Genomic DNA, 15,522 nt, shown 5'->3' on the forward strand with positions numbered 1-15,522 from the left:
CACCACCACCAACAACAACAACCACCACCTCCACCTCCACCACCATCACCACCACCTCCACCTCCAACACCATCTCCACCATCTCCACTACCTCCACCACCATCACAGAGAGCACAGGTCTAGTGTCTCCCTGCATTTCTCTTCTGAAGGACCAAGTTACCTGAATTGTCATTTAACAGTGCTTTAAACGGGTAGGTTTAGGTGCTGAATGGTCCACTTCAGTTCTCTGGACATCTGAAGTGCTGGGTCCACAAAGTACTATGAGGATCACAGAGCCCCTGAGAGGCATCACTGGCCTGGGTCTCTAGGTACCCCACATAGTTTCTCTGGCAAGCTCTTAACGCAAGGCCCATGATGGGATTCTTGGAAGCCGATTTGTTGTCCCTCTTTGTTCCCACAGCTGGCAGGGCTGGGGCTTGGGGACACGAAAATGTTGTAGAGGGCACACAAAAGCAGAGACTAGGCATAGGGATGGGGAGGAGTTCAAAGTCAAAGGTGAGGATGAGGATGGGGTTGGGGCCCAGGGATGGGTTGAAGAATGAAAGCAAGGGTAGGGATGGAATGGAGATAGGGATGGGAATGACGATGGAGCATAAAGTCAAGGATGAGGACAGGGCCTGGGGACAGGGCCGAGTGGTGAGGAGTGATATCGGAACCGCGCCTACCACTACAAGGGTAAAAGAAGATGAACATGCAAATGCAATCCACTAAGGCTCCAGCCTGGCCTCTGAAAAAAGGAAGTAGAGTTGTGACACAGCAGCTTAAAATAAAGAAGTGTGTCACTGGTAATGACTGGAGGCTTCCAGGAAAAAGCCACTTTGAGTGTAAATAACAAAGTCAAAGACAGAGCCACCCAGTCTGATGTAACCTCCCAGAACAAGAGGAGAATCCAGTTCCCAGGAAGACAGAAAAACAGCCCATTTCACAAGCTCTCCGGAGCCCAGCAGCTCCTGCCTTGCATCCTGAACACAAGAGCCAGTGTCTCCCTGCAATGCAGGGACTCACCAGGACTCAGCCCTTCATTCACAGTCATGGTTACTCAGCTGACCCATCCTCTTACAGCAGCAGAGCTGCCTTTGTAAGGATGATGGGAATGGCTGAGCTAGTGACTGGGGCCCACCAGACATAGGCACTTGCCATGCCTACATCCTCCTCTCAAAGACAGACAGAGCAGCAGTGACTGGCAGATGGTACCTGTCCTGCTGGTCATGATTTTATCAGTTTGATAGAAGCTAGTGTCCTCTGGGAAGAGGGAATGTCAATTGAGGAATCACCCCACCCGACTGGCTTGTAGGCAAATCTGCAGAGCATTTTCTTGATTGATGATTGATTGAGAGGGCCCATACCTCTGCGGGCAGCATCACCCTCTCCTCAGGCAGATTGTCCTAGGGTATATAAAGCAAAGCAAAACAGCAATGCAGGAGGAGTGAGCCCTAAGCGAGCAGCAATCGTCTGTCACCAACTAAGACACCTCTACTCACATGTGCTCAGATCGAAACATGTCACATATTTCACTGTGTAGCAACCCAAACCCAGGAAAGCCCATGCCCTAGCTCCTCCAGGGACCAGGAATCAGGTTCAGTTACCATGCCCAACACACAGAGAAGGCTGTGGGGGTACACAGTGATGAATCTATCTAAGGTCTCACACTGATGAGTGTGATGAGACAAGAGTCCAACAAAGAAGAGCCCACAGCATGCACACCATGCATGCCACCTCAAAGACTCCCCACAGTTTGTTCATGTGCTTGCTCACTCCATTTTATTCACAGGCATTCTACAGCCTGGGGGCCAGGAGTAAATCCTGATGGAAGGGGAAATGAAAGATGAGGTCATTTCTCTCACCCCACCCCCACATTGTTGTTGTTGTTGTTTTGTTTTGTTTTTGCAACATGTATCACAAACTGACTCAATAGGACTCAGCAGGCTCTCACCAGAACAGTGGGTAAGGGGAGACCAACTTGTCTTAGTAAACAACACTTACCCAGGTCAACGAAGGCAGTCACTGCACAACCCAACGAGCCTGACATTGGGATATTAGCCCAGTTTTACTTGCCTAGGATTCGTGTGTGTGTGTGTGTGTGTGTGTGTGTGTTATACTCACATACTCAGAGGGTGATGATGCCCAAACATGCACATGCAAGCAGAGGACAGAAGAAGAAATCAACCGCTGATTTCTGCTTCTATCCTCCTCCACCTTGTTCCTTTAAGACAGAATCTCTCACTAAGCTGGAAGCTTGCCATTTGGGCTAGCATAGCTGTCTCTTTCTTACAATGCCGGAGTTAAAGACATTGGCAACCATGTCCGGCTTTTTAATGTAACTGCTGAAGGTTTGAACTTGGGCCCTCATGTTTGCACTGATCCATCTCCCTAGATCTCAGATTTTCTTAAGTGTGATTTAAAAAAAATTCTAACTGCTGATTAATAATTCAAAAATACCCAGCTGGCTGGGCCTTTTAGAGACCAAACATAAAGGTTTCTGTTTTATTCCTTCATAGTCTATGACCCCCAGTGATCTCAGACCAGGACAAGCCACTTCTCTGTTGACTTTATCAGTTCATTTAGGGTTTTTAAAACAATCCTCCCACTAGCCAACATTTTCCTTTGCTTGGTCAGCTGCGTGGTCACCTCCTTGTTGACCCGACTCAGAGGTCAGCCAAAGGCACTGAGAGACCCCCACAGGAGCTTGACACCCCCAAAACTGCACAGCCCTCAACCAACGTCAACCCATCATTGGTGATGACCCACCACTTCGTCAAAGTTCACCTGTTAATTCCATACCTCTGTCTGAGCTCACCATCACTCCATAGTCTACTCCTCCACTGAAACAAATCATCCCGTGTTCTACACAGAGATACAAAGAGACAGGGCAAGCCTGCAGTGCTCCAGCTATCTCAGAGCCATACAGCAAAGCAAAACTCCCCAAGCCAACACAAGAAACTAAATCCACACTCCAGGGATGCTCCCAGGCCCATCAGATGAAAATCAAGTCAGGAAGAAGCTGCTATTAAAAGTGGGATTGTTGTCCGATGGCAGTGGCACACACCTCTAATCCCTGCACTTGGGAGACAGAGGCAAGTAGAACTCTGAGATGGAGGCCAGCCTGGTACAGAGTGAATTCCAGGACAGCCAGGGCTATACAGAAAAACCCTGTTTCAAACGAGCAAACAGAAAGCAAGAAAGCAAGAAAACAAGAAAGAAAGAGAGCAAGAAAGAAAGAAAGAAAGAAAGAAAGAAAGAAAGAAAGAAAGGAAGGAAGGAAGGAAGGAAGGAAGGAAGGAAGGAAGGAAGGAAGGAAGGAAGGAAGGAAGAACAATTAAAAAAAAAGAATGGAGGTGTTTCATCAAATAAAATGCCTATCACAGCAGGTGCATTGTCATTACTACTATTGGTTAGATTAACGTTAACTATCAATAAAGTCTGGTTGTAATGGACCAGGTCTCAATTTACATTTATTATTGTCAATAATTTCCACCAAAATCCAAAGGCTACCTTTATAAGATTACTGACTGTTTTATAATTCCGAGGTTGTAGATGGAGACTGAGGAACTAGGAGTCCCTTGCCCCAAAGCAGAAAACTAGCAAACGTGTCCCAAAAAGAGATCCTACAGGATCCACAAAGTCTGGGCTCCTAAACCCTCTGCTTTCCACAGGCATGTGCTGGCTTCCAAGGCTGCCAAGAAGCTGAACACCAGCCTTCCACCCTGTGAGCGTCACAAGGCTTTCCACCTCACCTGGACAACTCTCACAGGAGGAGACCTGATTCTCCAGACCTCTTAACTGGGCAAGCTTCAGTCCTTGTATTTATTGTTCTGAGTCTGACCAATCATTTAAGGCAAAGGCTCCACCTGTGTCTTACACCGTAACCGGACACCAAGCAACAGCACTGGTACCCAGAAAGTACCTAATAGGAATGTTTAAATGAGGGGGTGAAAAGGAATTCGCTAAGTCCCCAGGAAGAGCATCCTTCTCACTTCAGAGGATCCAGAAAATTCTCTTCATTGTTGCTCGGCACGGATCCATCTAAGCATTAACATCCACAGGGACATTGCAGATCAGGGCCACATGGGCAAGACAGACACTGGCTCCTATAAACAACATGGAAAGGGCCCAATGAGAAAGACGGCCCACTTTCTCAGCATTCCCTGGGAAGCAAACAGAGAATCTGCAAGTCCAAATTTGGATACTCTTCTACATCAGAGCAAAAAGAATACAAGCTCCAGGGTTGACCTCGATTCAGAAGGTCCCTGTGTACAGAACTCAGGACACTGGAAATTTAGTTCTCCTATAAGTGAAACTAACCTATATGACATTACTACTTGGACCAGAAACCCACTGTATAATTACCACCCCACGCCCCCCCTTCTTTGATGCAAGTTAAGTGAAACTGTGGGAAACACCACACTTCTGTATGGTCACCTTGACAGCCCCACTTAAACATCAAATTTCTTGGAATACGCATGGTTTGGGTGTCGCCAGTGAATGTCATCCACAGTAATTCTGCAGCGTCTATCCCACGGTAAGCCAGAAAGTCTAGACACAGGCAGAGCGGAGACACACCATTATGGAGCAAATTACAATTCTGACACATAATATACATAAACCAATGACAGGAGAAGGAGTAGTCCAATACTACTGCCTGGCAGCCAAAGGCACTTTGAAGTACTGGGAAATATGCCCCACATTAAATGTGCTGTTTCTTGAAAAGTCTGTCCTCTCTCAAGAGATAAAATTCTTTTCCTTAAAGAATGAAGAGAATGTCAATTTCTCTCCCCAGGTAATAGGTCAGGGAGAGCCTTGGCAAAAAGGCAGAGTGGTCTCAATGTAGTCATTCTTGTAGAAGCCAAACTCTATGGAACTCAACCACACTCCAGTGTATGCCAAGACCTAAGCAGGGGAAGGAAGCCATCGAGCAATAAAGAAGACTAAAGAAACTACCTGCAGTGAGCCCAGGCTCTGTTAGGAAACATCTAAAGATAGAACTATCGTTGTAGCAGGCCACGAAGATTACGGCTGAAGATGGTCAGGTCAAACAACCAGAGGCAGAATGCTAGACTGCACTCAGAAATGACCCATCGGAGGTCAACTGAAAGCTCCAGGTTCCCCATCCATACCCATAACCCAGGAGTGTGGGAACGAGGAGTGGGCAAGACTTTGAAAAGAGAAAACAAACTTTTGTAGGTAAGAGCTTTCTTTATTGCTTTGTTTGTTTGTTTGAGACAGTGTTTCTTTGTATAGCCCTGGCTATTCTGAAACTCACTATGAATGTAGATCAGGCTGGCTTTGAACTCAGAGACCTACCTGCCTCTGCCTACCAATTGCTGGGATTAAAAACATTTGCCACCACTGCTCAAAAAGCAAACAATGCCTTCTCGGTAAGATGAGGACTGAATGACAGACACTATCGCATTCAACACCTACTCTGCTGGCTATAAAGACAATTCATAGAGGGAGTGTAGTAATAAGAAGAAAAATAAGAGAAGAGAATATGTGGTCATGATTAATGAAAAAGATAGGAACACACACACACACACACACACACACACACACAAAGGGCAAACTCAGTAATGGTCTAAGTCAGGAATGCAGGTAAGATTAAAGAGGCATACAGGACTGTGACAAAATAAAGAACAACCCCATCCCCCTTCTCAATGCTTTTTTGAGACAGAGTCTCAATAAGTGGTCTAGGCTGACCCTGAACTCATGCTCCTCTTGGCCCTGCCTCCGGAATGCCATGTGGTACAATGTATACCACTACACATGTCCTTTCCAGAAAAGCTGCAAAGTTCATGTGTCAACTCTCCCAGCTTTGTTTTTTAAAAAAAGGAAAGAAATTATGCAAGCCAAAAAAAGGAGAGAGAGAGAGACAGAGACAGAGACAGAGAGACAGAGAGAGACATAGAGACACAGAGAGAGACAGAGGGAGACAGAGACAGAGAGAGACAGAGAGACAGAGACAGAGAGAGACAGAGTGACAGAGAGAGACAGAGACAGAGACAGAGAGAGACAGAGACAGAGAGAGAGAGAAAGACAGAAAACACAGACAGAGAGAGACAGAGACAGAGAGAGACAGACAGAGAGAGAGAACAAGCAAACTGAAGCAAAAGTCTGGGCCACAGAGCCCCAGTTTGAGACCGGTGTGTTTTGAGCATGTAGAGAAAAATGTACCCAGTTCACAACAGCTTAAAGGAATGGGGCAGAGAAATCCTGTGTAGGGTGTTGAGCTAGGCCTGAGAGAAAATGCACAGGACCGAGGAAAACAACTACAGCAAGACAGCAACTGAAGCAACAGAGTAGAACTCTAGTGGCTAGGAGCATTACCACACCTGTTCACACAGCACAGCACAGGAGTAGCTACACTCCTTGTTTCAGGCTAGCATGTTGGATCCTCCCAAAACCCCCCTCCCCATAAAAAAGAGCAGGGAGGCTCTGAGCATTTTAGCCTCATCCCTGTGATCCATCCCAGTGCTGCCACATTATAATTAATCCTAACATCTGCACCATCCAAAAGAGAGCTACACAGTCTCCATCCCTTTTTAAAGAATACAGATGCCCCCTCCTCTACAAGGGGTGCATTTCAGTACCCCCATGGATGCCTCAAACGACAAAGACGGATGAACCTTATGTATTCCACGTGTTTTTTTCTAGGCACACACACCTGTTGTCTTAACTTCTTTTTCTGTTGCTGTGATAGAGCACCTTACGGAAGAGAGTGTTTATTCTAAGCAAGTGTAGAACCCATTATGATGGGGAGGTCAAGGCAGCAGGAGCCTGATGCAGCGGACCACACTGTATCCACAGAGATACATGACAGTGCAGGAACAGAGAGTGATGAACCCACCGATCACCTCCCTTCCTCTCTTTATATAGCGTAGGACCCCAGCAAGGGAATGGTACCCACAGTGGGCAGATCTTTCCACCTCAATTAATACAATCAAGGGAATCCCTCACGGGCAAGCACATCTCCCAGGTGAGTCAAGATTCTGTCACGCTCAATACACTAACTCACACCTATAATAGATTAATTATGAAGTGAACAAAGAGACTGATAAAAATAGAACAATAACATACTGCATTAAAGATTTGTAGCTAGTGTACATTATTAAGTAAAGTAAGAGTTACTTGTACAGCAGCCTTGCAACACTGTAACAACAAATCTGATATACCTTTGACACCTTCTAAGTCATTAACCGGCAGGTAGGACACACAAGGTGCATGCTGGACAAAGGTGTCATTCATTCAGCCAAGCAGCACATGGTGGAACAGCAAGACTTCAACATAGTTCTTCAGAATAGGGGGGTGGAATTTTAAACATGAAAAGTTTATCTTTGGAATTCCACAGCTTACGTTTTCGTATTAGGGTTGCTTATAGTTAACTGAAACCATGAATGGCACCATGAATAAAGGGTGACAGAGCACATAGATTCCTGGACCCTCTCCTGGGTAATCTGATACATTAGTGCTGAAACTTAGTCCTGGTTTCTGTCAGATGTTTCTAGTATACATACAGCGTTGATAAGATGGGACTAGGCCGACATTCTAAATCAAACTGACAGCCGCCTGCTTTCCTAGGTGGCTGTCAGCATGTGCGGAGATCCTATAGATTGTTACCACTGTGGAGGACAAGGCAGAGGACACCATGGGTGTCTAGTGGATAGAGGCCACTCACATCTCACAGCTCAAGAACTCTGCAGCTCAAAATGTCAGTAGAGCCAATGAGGAGAAACCTTGCTTCACACTCCAGAGTCTAGGTTCAAACACTATGTTCTGAGGTACCTCAAGATTGACAACATCCTGGAGTGGGGTATCAGTCCAGGGTCCCATGAAGACCCACCAGATCCACAGATTGTAGTTTCATAGGATTTTCTTGTGACTCCTCCATGTAGCAACTTCCTAGGTATTAAAATAATCCATCAAGGAGAGGGGCTCACTAAGATGCAAGAAATAAGCAACTCCCAAGACTTAGTAAGTTACTGAAAGGCATTAGCACCCATTCCAACAAACTTAGATTGCCGAGAAAGACTGCTGAGAATAAGAGACTGCCCACCCTGTCAAGCCGCCTGACATGAAGAGGACATCAAGGTTTCGTATGTTGGGACAGGCTTTTGGGAATGCAGCTGTCTTTGAGTCTACCATGCAGTAAGTAACCCTAATAAACTCACTGGTTCGCCACACTGTACTATGGAAGTGTCATTACTTTACTCTGTCATTGGTTCCCTCTGCAGGGTGAGTAGGCATTTGTTCACATCTTCCCAAGAATAGTACCACATATCAGATCTGTGTGTACTTGGAACCTCATCCTTGGCCATCTTGAATGACCCTCTGTAACAGGCTGGCTTAACAAGTTTGCAGACAGGAAAGGTAAAGTCCAGAACAATGGAGAAGATCCTTGTCCCTGGTCACAGTTCTCTCAAGGCAGAGTCTCCATCAAATGCCCAAGCTCAGTTCTCCAACCTGTGTGGTCTCCCCAACACCAGTAACAACTTTGCATTGAGACTGCCCTTCAGGGGTGTGTGTGTGTGTGTGTGTGTGTGTGTGTGTGTGTGTAAAAGGTCATGCCATGGGGCCTGGTGAGATGGCTCTGCGGTTAAGAGCACTGACTACTCTAACTAAGGTCCTGAGTTCAAATCCCAGCAACCACATAGTGGCCCTCAACCATCCGTAATGAGATCTAATGCCCTCTTCTAATAATAATAATAAAAAAAAAATCTTTAAAAAAGAAAAAGAAAAAAAGGCCATGCCATGAGGTTTTTTCTGGTAGGTAAGTTTTTTTTAATCATCTCAAACACCAGGATTACCGAGTCCACCCACAATTTTGCCTGCAGACATCACAAAGAAAGTAGCCACAGGGCTCCATGCGGCGAGCAGGGAGACAGAGGCCTGATGCTTCCGAGTTCTCTAAATGACTGCAGAAGTCTACTTGGTCTCCGGGAGACATTTGGGAAAGGGTGATGAGTCAGTGCTTAAGGATTTATGTAGCACTCTACAGCAAATATGAAAGGGTTTACCCTGAGGAGTTACGCTGCTGGGGTCAGGAGCAGGTTGTGACAGGGTCTGAGGCAGTTTACAGCTGGCTAATACAGACATATTTCAGAACCAGAGGTAGGATTGCATCCCAGCTCTGAGCAAGGAGACAGAAATAAACCTTTAGCTATTGTTCCAGGCTCTGCTTAAACGGACACATACCCCAGTGCTCTGAACCAAGGCGCCCGACACAGTCCTCTCCTTAATCCTTGAATTTGTGAGCAACCCAACTCCCTCCACAAAACCAAGAACTCAGCCAGTGTCGAAAAGTGGCAGCAAGGTTGGAAAAAGTTCTGTAAAGTAAGAAGAGAAGGGAGAAACAGGAGGTGTTGCTGAACCTGAGCCTGATAGGTGTGTGAGATTCTGCTACGGACACCTCAGAACCGAGCAAGGAGCACAAGAGCACGGACAAAAGCATGAGTAAACATGCAGTTCCATGGAACACATAATTACACACAAAGTATGTTGCACACATAATTATGCTGGGCAGCAGTTGGGCTAATGTTTACCAAGTCTTCTGAAAGACCATGGTCAAGAGAGGAGGATCTATCAGATGGGACAGGTCAGCACTCTCCGACACCCTTCTAGGTTATCTCTGTGAGCTGGGCTCTCCAGAAGCTTCGGAATGTAGCTGAACTTGGCCATAAACTTCTGATTTTTAAAATGAAGCCAGTTTATAATGAAGTCATGCCTTATCTACTATGGAAATGTAAGACCTGGGTGGAGTGATAGACATATATAGAGGATATCTCTATGCACTCTATAAACGTGTCTAAAATATGTTACAGCTGAAAATACTGTAGTTTTTTTTGTTAAAGCCTGCTTCAATGTAATAGAGTGTTTAAATTCTTAGTTAATGGTAATTGGAGACTAAGCAGTATTTCTTTAAACTCTGCTAGACAGACATTAATCCAATTTGGTAAAATCACTAACCTCTGGGCTTTTTCCCTCTCTTTCTCCGAAATGAAATCCAGGCATTGATCTACAAAGGCTATAAACTGGCAAAGCCTAAGAAAAGAATATTTAAAGAGAGACTGAGTGACTGTTACCTCAAAGGGCCAAGTCCAATTAAAATGGAAACAGGTCTCCAGGGCTCCCTCACTTCTATCAGCTGGCACAGAATAACTAAAGGCCCTCCCAGGAGGTAGGGGGCTTACTTTCCCACCGCCCTCCCACCTGAGACCCACATCAGCATGTTCACTGTATTAGTCAGGGTTCTCGAGAGCCACAGAAATGATGGAATGTCTCTCTATATTGAGAGAATTTATTGTGATGACTTACGGACAGTCTGTAGTCCAACTAACCCAACAATGGGCAGCTGAGACCGGGAAGTCTAAGAATCTAGTAGTTGCTCCGTTCCACCAAGCTAGTTGTTTCAGCTGGTCTTCTGTAGAAGTAAGTTCCAACAGATGTACTGGTGAATAAGTGCAAGCTGCGAAGAGTGAATCCTCCTTCCTCCAGTGTCCTTATGTGGGCCTCCACCAGGGGTGGTCCAGATTAAAGGTGTGTAGCAGCACACCTGGATCTGGGATTTGCTTTGTCCCAGGCTGACTTGAACTCAGAGACCTCCTTGCCTTAGTCTCCTGGGATTAAAGGCATGTACTACCTTGCCTGGGCCTAAGCTTTTCTTGACCACTATGCCTCAAGATCTCATGCCAATATCCAAGTCAGAAACTTGTGTCTCCCAGCCTCAAGATCTGGACCACAGGTGAGTCCTCCAGTTCTGGACTGTAGTTCATTCCAGGTACAGTCAAGATGGTAACTAGGAATAGCCATTACATTCACCAAGTCTTATCCGGCTGTGTGACTGAGGGCCACACCTTCTCAAACCAGCATACAGTCATTCTCTATATCCACTCGACATTCCTTTCCTTCCATGGAACTATCCTTTCGGGCTGGTGAGTCCTGTGACCTTCCTTTTCCCCTTTGTAGGGCCCCTATGCTGCTGGAACACTGACTCCTGACTCAGGAACATCCGTTTTAACCACTAGACCATCTTGAGAACTTGGGAGTCTGCCAAAATGTGAATTATCTCACGTTGATCTCTGATGGCTAGTCACTGTCTTGAGTCATCTATGTCCCGGGTCCCCTCTTGACTCCAATGTGAATTCTTCCCTTATAAAAGTAATGCCCTCTGCTTACTAGGTAACCACCGTTTCCAGGTCCTGTACCCTGCATCCTACATAAGATACACAATTTATCTCCCCTTCCAATCTCAGCCATGGAGGTATTGCTTGACTCCGCGGTGTTAGTAAATGAGCACTATCTACGAGCATTGCCTCTAATGTGTTCACAGTCTGCACAGAGGCAGGGATCTCTACAGACCAAGCCCTGCATGACAGGCACTGTAAGTATGCATTCACAGAGACTCACATGCTAGTTCAATCCTATGCTTGGTTCAGGTCTGCAAAAGAGGACTCAAGAGAGAATGTCTGTAGTTTGAGAAGAGATTGTGCATTTGTTTTACCTGGTACAGGACTCTATCAGGGCAAGGCCACGGGAACACACCTCCCTAACACTAGGACAGAGAAAGGTGTACAGAGTGGAAGGCTCACAAGGGTTGTGCCGAGTTACACCTTCTCTAGATGAGTGGATTGAGTGTTGAACATACACTAAGTTAATGAGTAAGCTGAAGTTGGAACACTCAGGTAAGGCCCAGCAGTGTGAGGTTTTCAGGTCATCATTGCAATGATATTCCTCGACACGATAAAGAGCTTTTTCAGTAATTGTGCTGCTCTATGACATTTGGAAAACAATGGTGACGATGACCACCACACAACATGTGGGCTGTGGAGATGGCTCCATGGGTCAAGTGTTTGCCACACAAGGTTAAAAACCTGAGTTTGGATTCCCGGGTCTCATGTAAAAAGCCAAACAGGTGTGCACAGGCAGAGCCCAGGGACTTGCTGGCCAGCCAATTAGCAGAATCAGTGAATGGCCCTGACTCCAAAACTAAAAATCTATTAAGGAAGAAGGCAATGGCACTGACCTCTGGACTCAACCCATACGCGCTCGCACACACGCGCACACACACACACACACACACACACACACTGCACCAAAATACAGATACACAAACAGACGTAAGACACACACACATACACAGAGACACACACACATAAATGTAATCAACTATATGATTATCTAGTGAAGGTCTGAGAAATCCAACAGAAAGGGAGGCTATCTCCAACCTCCAAACCGAGAGTAGCAATCAATTGTGATCTATCCTGACCTCCATCCCCTGTGCATGCAACCTAAAATGGACTACTTACATTGTCTGAGCTTCAGTGGGCTCACTTATTCAGTGGGCACACAGTAGTGTGAGGATAAGGAAATATTACCAGTCTCAGTGAAAAAGTGTCTTCATAAAGTGAGAAGAGATGTTTACAGTTTCTCCTGTTTTCAGAAGCAGGTCCTTCTGCTTTAAAGAGACTGCTGAAAGCACACCCACTGAAATAGATACATACTCAAGAACCTTCCAGATCTGAAAGAAATGAGCTTCAACGCTTCAGAAACCAGCTAGACTCAGGTGAGACCTACTGTAAGCAGGCTTATTTCTACTTCCTGCTTTCTTTCACACATTTATAGGTCCAGCTGTTAGAAGTGTGGCTAAAACACTGGAGCCAGAAGACAACTATAGCTCGCATGGTCAACCATTGCTTCTCATCTCCGGATGGCAACGTGCGACAGAAACCACTCTCCACAGTACCAAAGTCGTTGCTGGAGCTCAGTACTAGAATGAGGCCTCTTCTGCTCCAGTTCCACCGGGCAGACTAACTTACCCTCCTTAGGTGTATAAGGACTCTCCTTAGGGACTAATTTTAAAATGTGGCATCATTCCCCTCTTATCTCACTTGCAGCTTAGTGTCAGCAGTAACAACACCTTCTACCACCAAAGCATCTTAGCAGAATTAGCCATGACATTTTGAAGCTTGTGGGGGAAGTATTAGTTTGACAATGGTCAAAAGAGCAGTCTTGAAGGCTGATCGATGCCATGCTGGAAGCTGGCAGAGGCGTAGGGGTTGGGGGAAGCTGATGGGATAAGGACCGGTGTGGTCCTTATCTGAATTTGCATGGGCAAGAATTCCAAAACTCCACCCAAGTAGGGATGCCTGGAGACTTTTTTTCCATGTGGGTCTCCGCAGCAGACGTGTGGCTGAGCCGCCGCGCGTAAGCATCTCGTCTTGTGGGGCGCGACGCAGCGCAGTAATTGAAACCTTGCACACCGCAGGATTGCAGTGGCGTCTATAAATACTCTCCACTTTACTGCTGACAAGCAAAACGCGGGCTTCTGGCACCGCGGAGGAAGAGGTGGCGGTGGCATGTGATCCCCGGCAGGGCAAGGGTAGGAATCGGGGAAACCCCTACTGCCAAAAAGGGCAGCACCCCATCTATTCCTGAAGGACCCTTTGTAAACACGCCTGGTCCTTGTCGCAGTCCAGAGCCCAAACTTTGGGAACCATAGGTCTGGTCGCGAGGCGCGGGCCCCACAGCGCCCCCTGCGCGCAAAAACGCGCAGTGCGCACACGAGGCGCGCAGAGGAAATCCCGACCCAACGCCCAGCGGGCGCGAAAGTCGAAGCGGAAAGGGGACACCGTGGGCGCCTGGCACAGAGTCGCGGTGAGCTGTTCCGAGCTTCTCACCACTAGGGGATAGGTCTCCCGCGGGCTGTCCCCTGGCTACAGTACCCTGCCCAGCGCACCGGGCCAACTGGTCTCCCTCTTCTACCTCGGCTCCCACGCCTCCCTTCATGAAAGAAGGGATGGCTAAGAGGGTCGGTTTTCCAGCTGAGTAGCCTCCTGAGCACCCATGGCTCTCTGTAGATCTGCCCCTCCGGCCGTGGGGGGATGGGACAAACATATTCTTTTTCTGTTTCCTAGCTTACTATGGGTCCCACGCTCCGCAAGATCCCCCCCGCTTCTTCCCCCCCCCCAAAGGTTCACAGCGCTTCCTCGCCCACGGTGACCCACTACGCTCAGGGCGGCCTGCCCCTTCCCTTACCCACCTCTTGGTAGTCTACCTCCCCGCCTACAGCATCCGATGCGGAGGTTCCTTTAACCACGCGGAGTCTCCCCTCAGTCTCCCTGTCCCCGTGCCCCGACTCCCACCCCCAGATCACGCCAGGAGAGTTATTTTCCGAGCCTGCGAAGTTGCAGAATGATGACTCCAGGCCCTCCAGGGACTTCCCCACTCACCCCCTTGGGGTCCCCGGCGTGAGTCACCCGAGCCGAGCCGCGCACGCCCGCTGCTCGCCTCCGTCCCAGACTCTTGCGCGCTCAGGAAAAAAAGTTTCCGGCGTTCCAGGGAAAGTTTTCTCGCTGGAGAGAAACCAGCGGTTCGGACGGTTCTCACCTCGCTGGCCCTCCCCAGGTCCTCTCCCAGCTCTGCACTCCGCTGGGTCGCGTCCTGCCCAGGTTTCTCTCCGGCGTAGCTCTCAGAGTCAGGCTGGTGACTGTTTCCCTCCTCTCTCAACTTACGGCCGCCTCCTCTCCTCCTCCCCCTCCTCCTCCCACTTTTCCTGTCCGGTGCACATCGCTGTGGTTTCTCTCCAATGCCCCCGCCTCGCTTTACCTCATCCCACGCCTCCTCTCCAACAACGAGGGGAGGCGGGAGACCCTGCGCTAAAATCCATTTCGACAACTTCAGGAAATCCAAGCTCGTGGTCCTAAAAAAGCAGGGGAGGATGCTGCAAATCTGGGGAACTGCACTATCTTTCGCCAAGCCAAGATGAGTTTGGTCTCCCACAACTAAACCCAGGATAAGAAACTTCCCCAGGAGTCCAGAGGTGTTCCTACGACCAGATACAAAAAGACCGGAGTTCTGCGGCACATTTCTGAGGCTGAGAGAGTTTTTAATTGCTGCTTTGGGACGCGCACGCGCGAATGCATTTTAAGGAAAGGTTCTCAAACCGATTCCACACTTGTTTGCATCTGTCTCTTCCTTAGCGTTGCAAAACGAATTTAAGCATCTGGGGTTCAATTTCCAAGAGACGGTTTCAGGAACACGACATATCTTCAGAATTGAAACCACAGAAAACCAACCAATTCGAAAATTTAAAAAAAAAAAAAAGTAAAATTATTTTGGAAATTTGTTGTTGTTGCTTGGTAGGTGCTAAGAATTTGAGCTGGTAGTGGAACAATCACGATCCTAGCATAGGATCGTGTTTAACCTGTGTTTAACCTGTGCATCGAGACCCGTTTGGGGGTCAAATATTAGATATCTTGTATACCGGATATATACACAATGCATAGCAGTATCAGAATTAAAGTTATGTAGCAACAAAATAATTTTATGGTTGGGGGTCACCACAACATGAGGATCTGTATTAAAGACTCGCAGCCTTAGGAAGGTTTAGAATCACTAAACTGTAACACTTTGGAGGTAGAGGCAAGAAGACCAAGAGTTTAGGGCATCATGTTCTAATGAGTTCAATTTTTCATCCTAGGGTATATGAACCTGTCTCAAAAAAAAAAAAACATTTTTTGAAAACATTTCTTT

At 47.1% G+C, this 15,522-nt stretch overlaps 1 protein-coding gene across 6 annotated transcripts in view; it reads right to left on the minus strand.

The window, feature by feature from the left end:
* The window catches only part of Prr5l (proline rich 5 like), a 174,566-nt gene that overhangs the window by 68,741 nt on the left and 90,303 nt on the right, over nucleotides 1-15,522 (minus strand). For 2 of the 6 annotated variants that reach the window (XM_031371144.1, XM_031371141.1), the window contains exon 1: nucleotides 14,377-14,557. The exons of 1 other annotated variant lie outside the window; for it this stretch is intronic. The gene's annotated coding sequence lies outside the window, so the exon portion shown is untranslated. Of the gene's footprint in view, nucleotides 1-10,305; nucleotides 10,521-14,219; nucleotides 14,558-15,522 lie in introns of those variants that run through there. 3 more of the 6 variants (XM_031371143.1, XM_031371140.1, XM_031371142.1) reach the window with 2 other exon arrangements.

This window comes from Mastomys coucha, unplaced genomic scaffold (assembly GCF_008632895.1).
Source record: "Mastomys coucha isolate ucsf_1 unplaced genomic scaffold, UCSF_Mcou_1 pScaffold15, whole genome shotgun sequence".
In the NCBI taxonomy this organism is placed as follows: domain Eukaryota; kingdom Metazoa; phylum Chordata; class Mammalia; order Rodentia; family Muridae; genus Mastomys; species Mastomys coucha.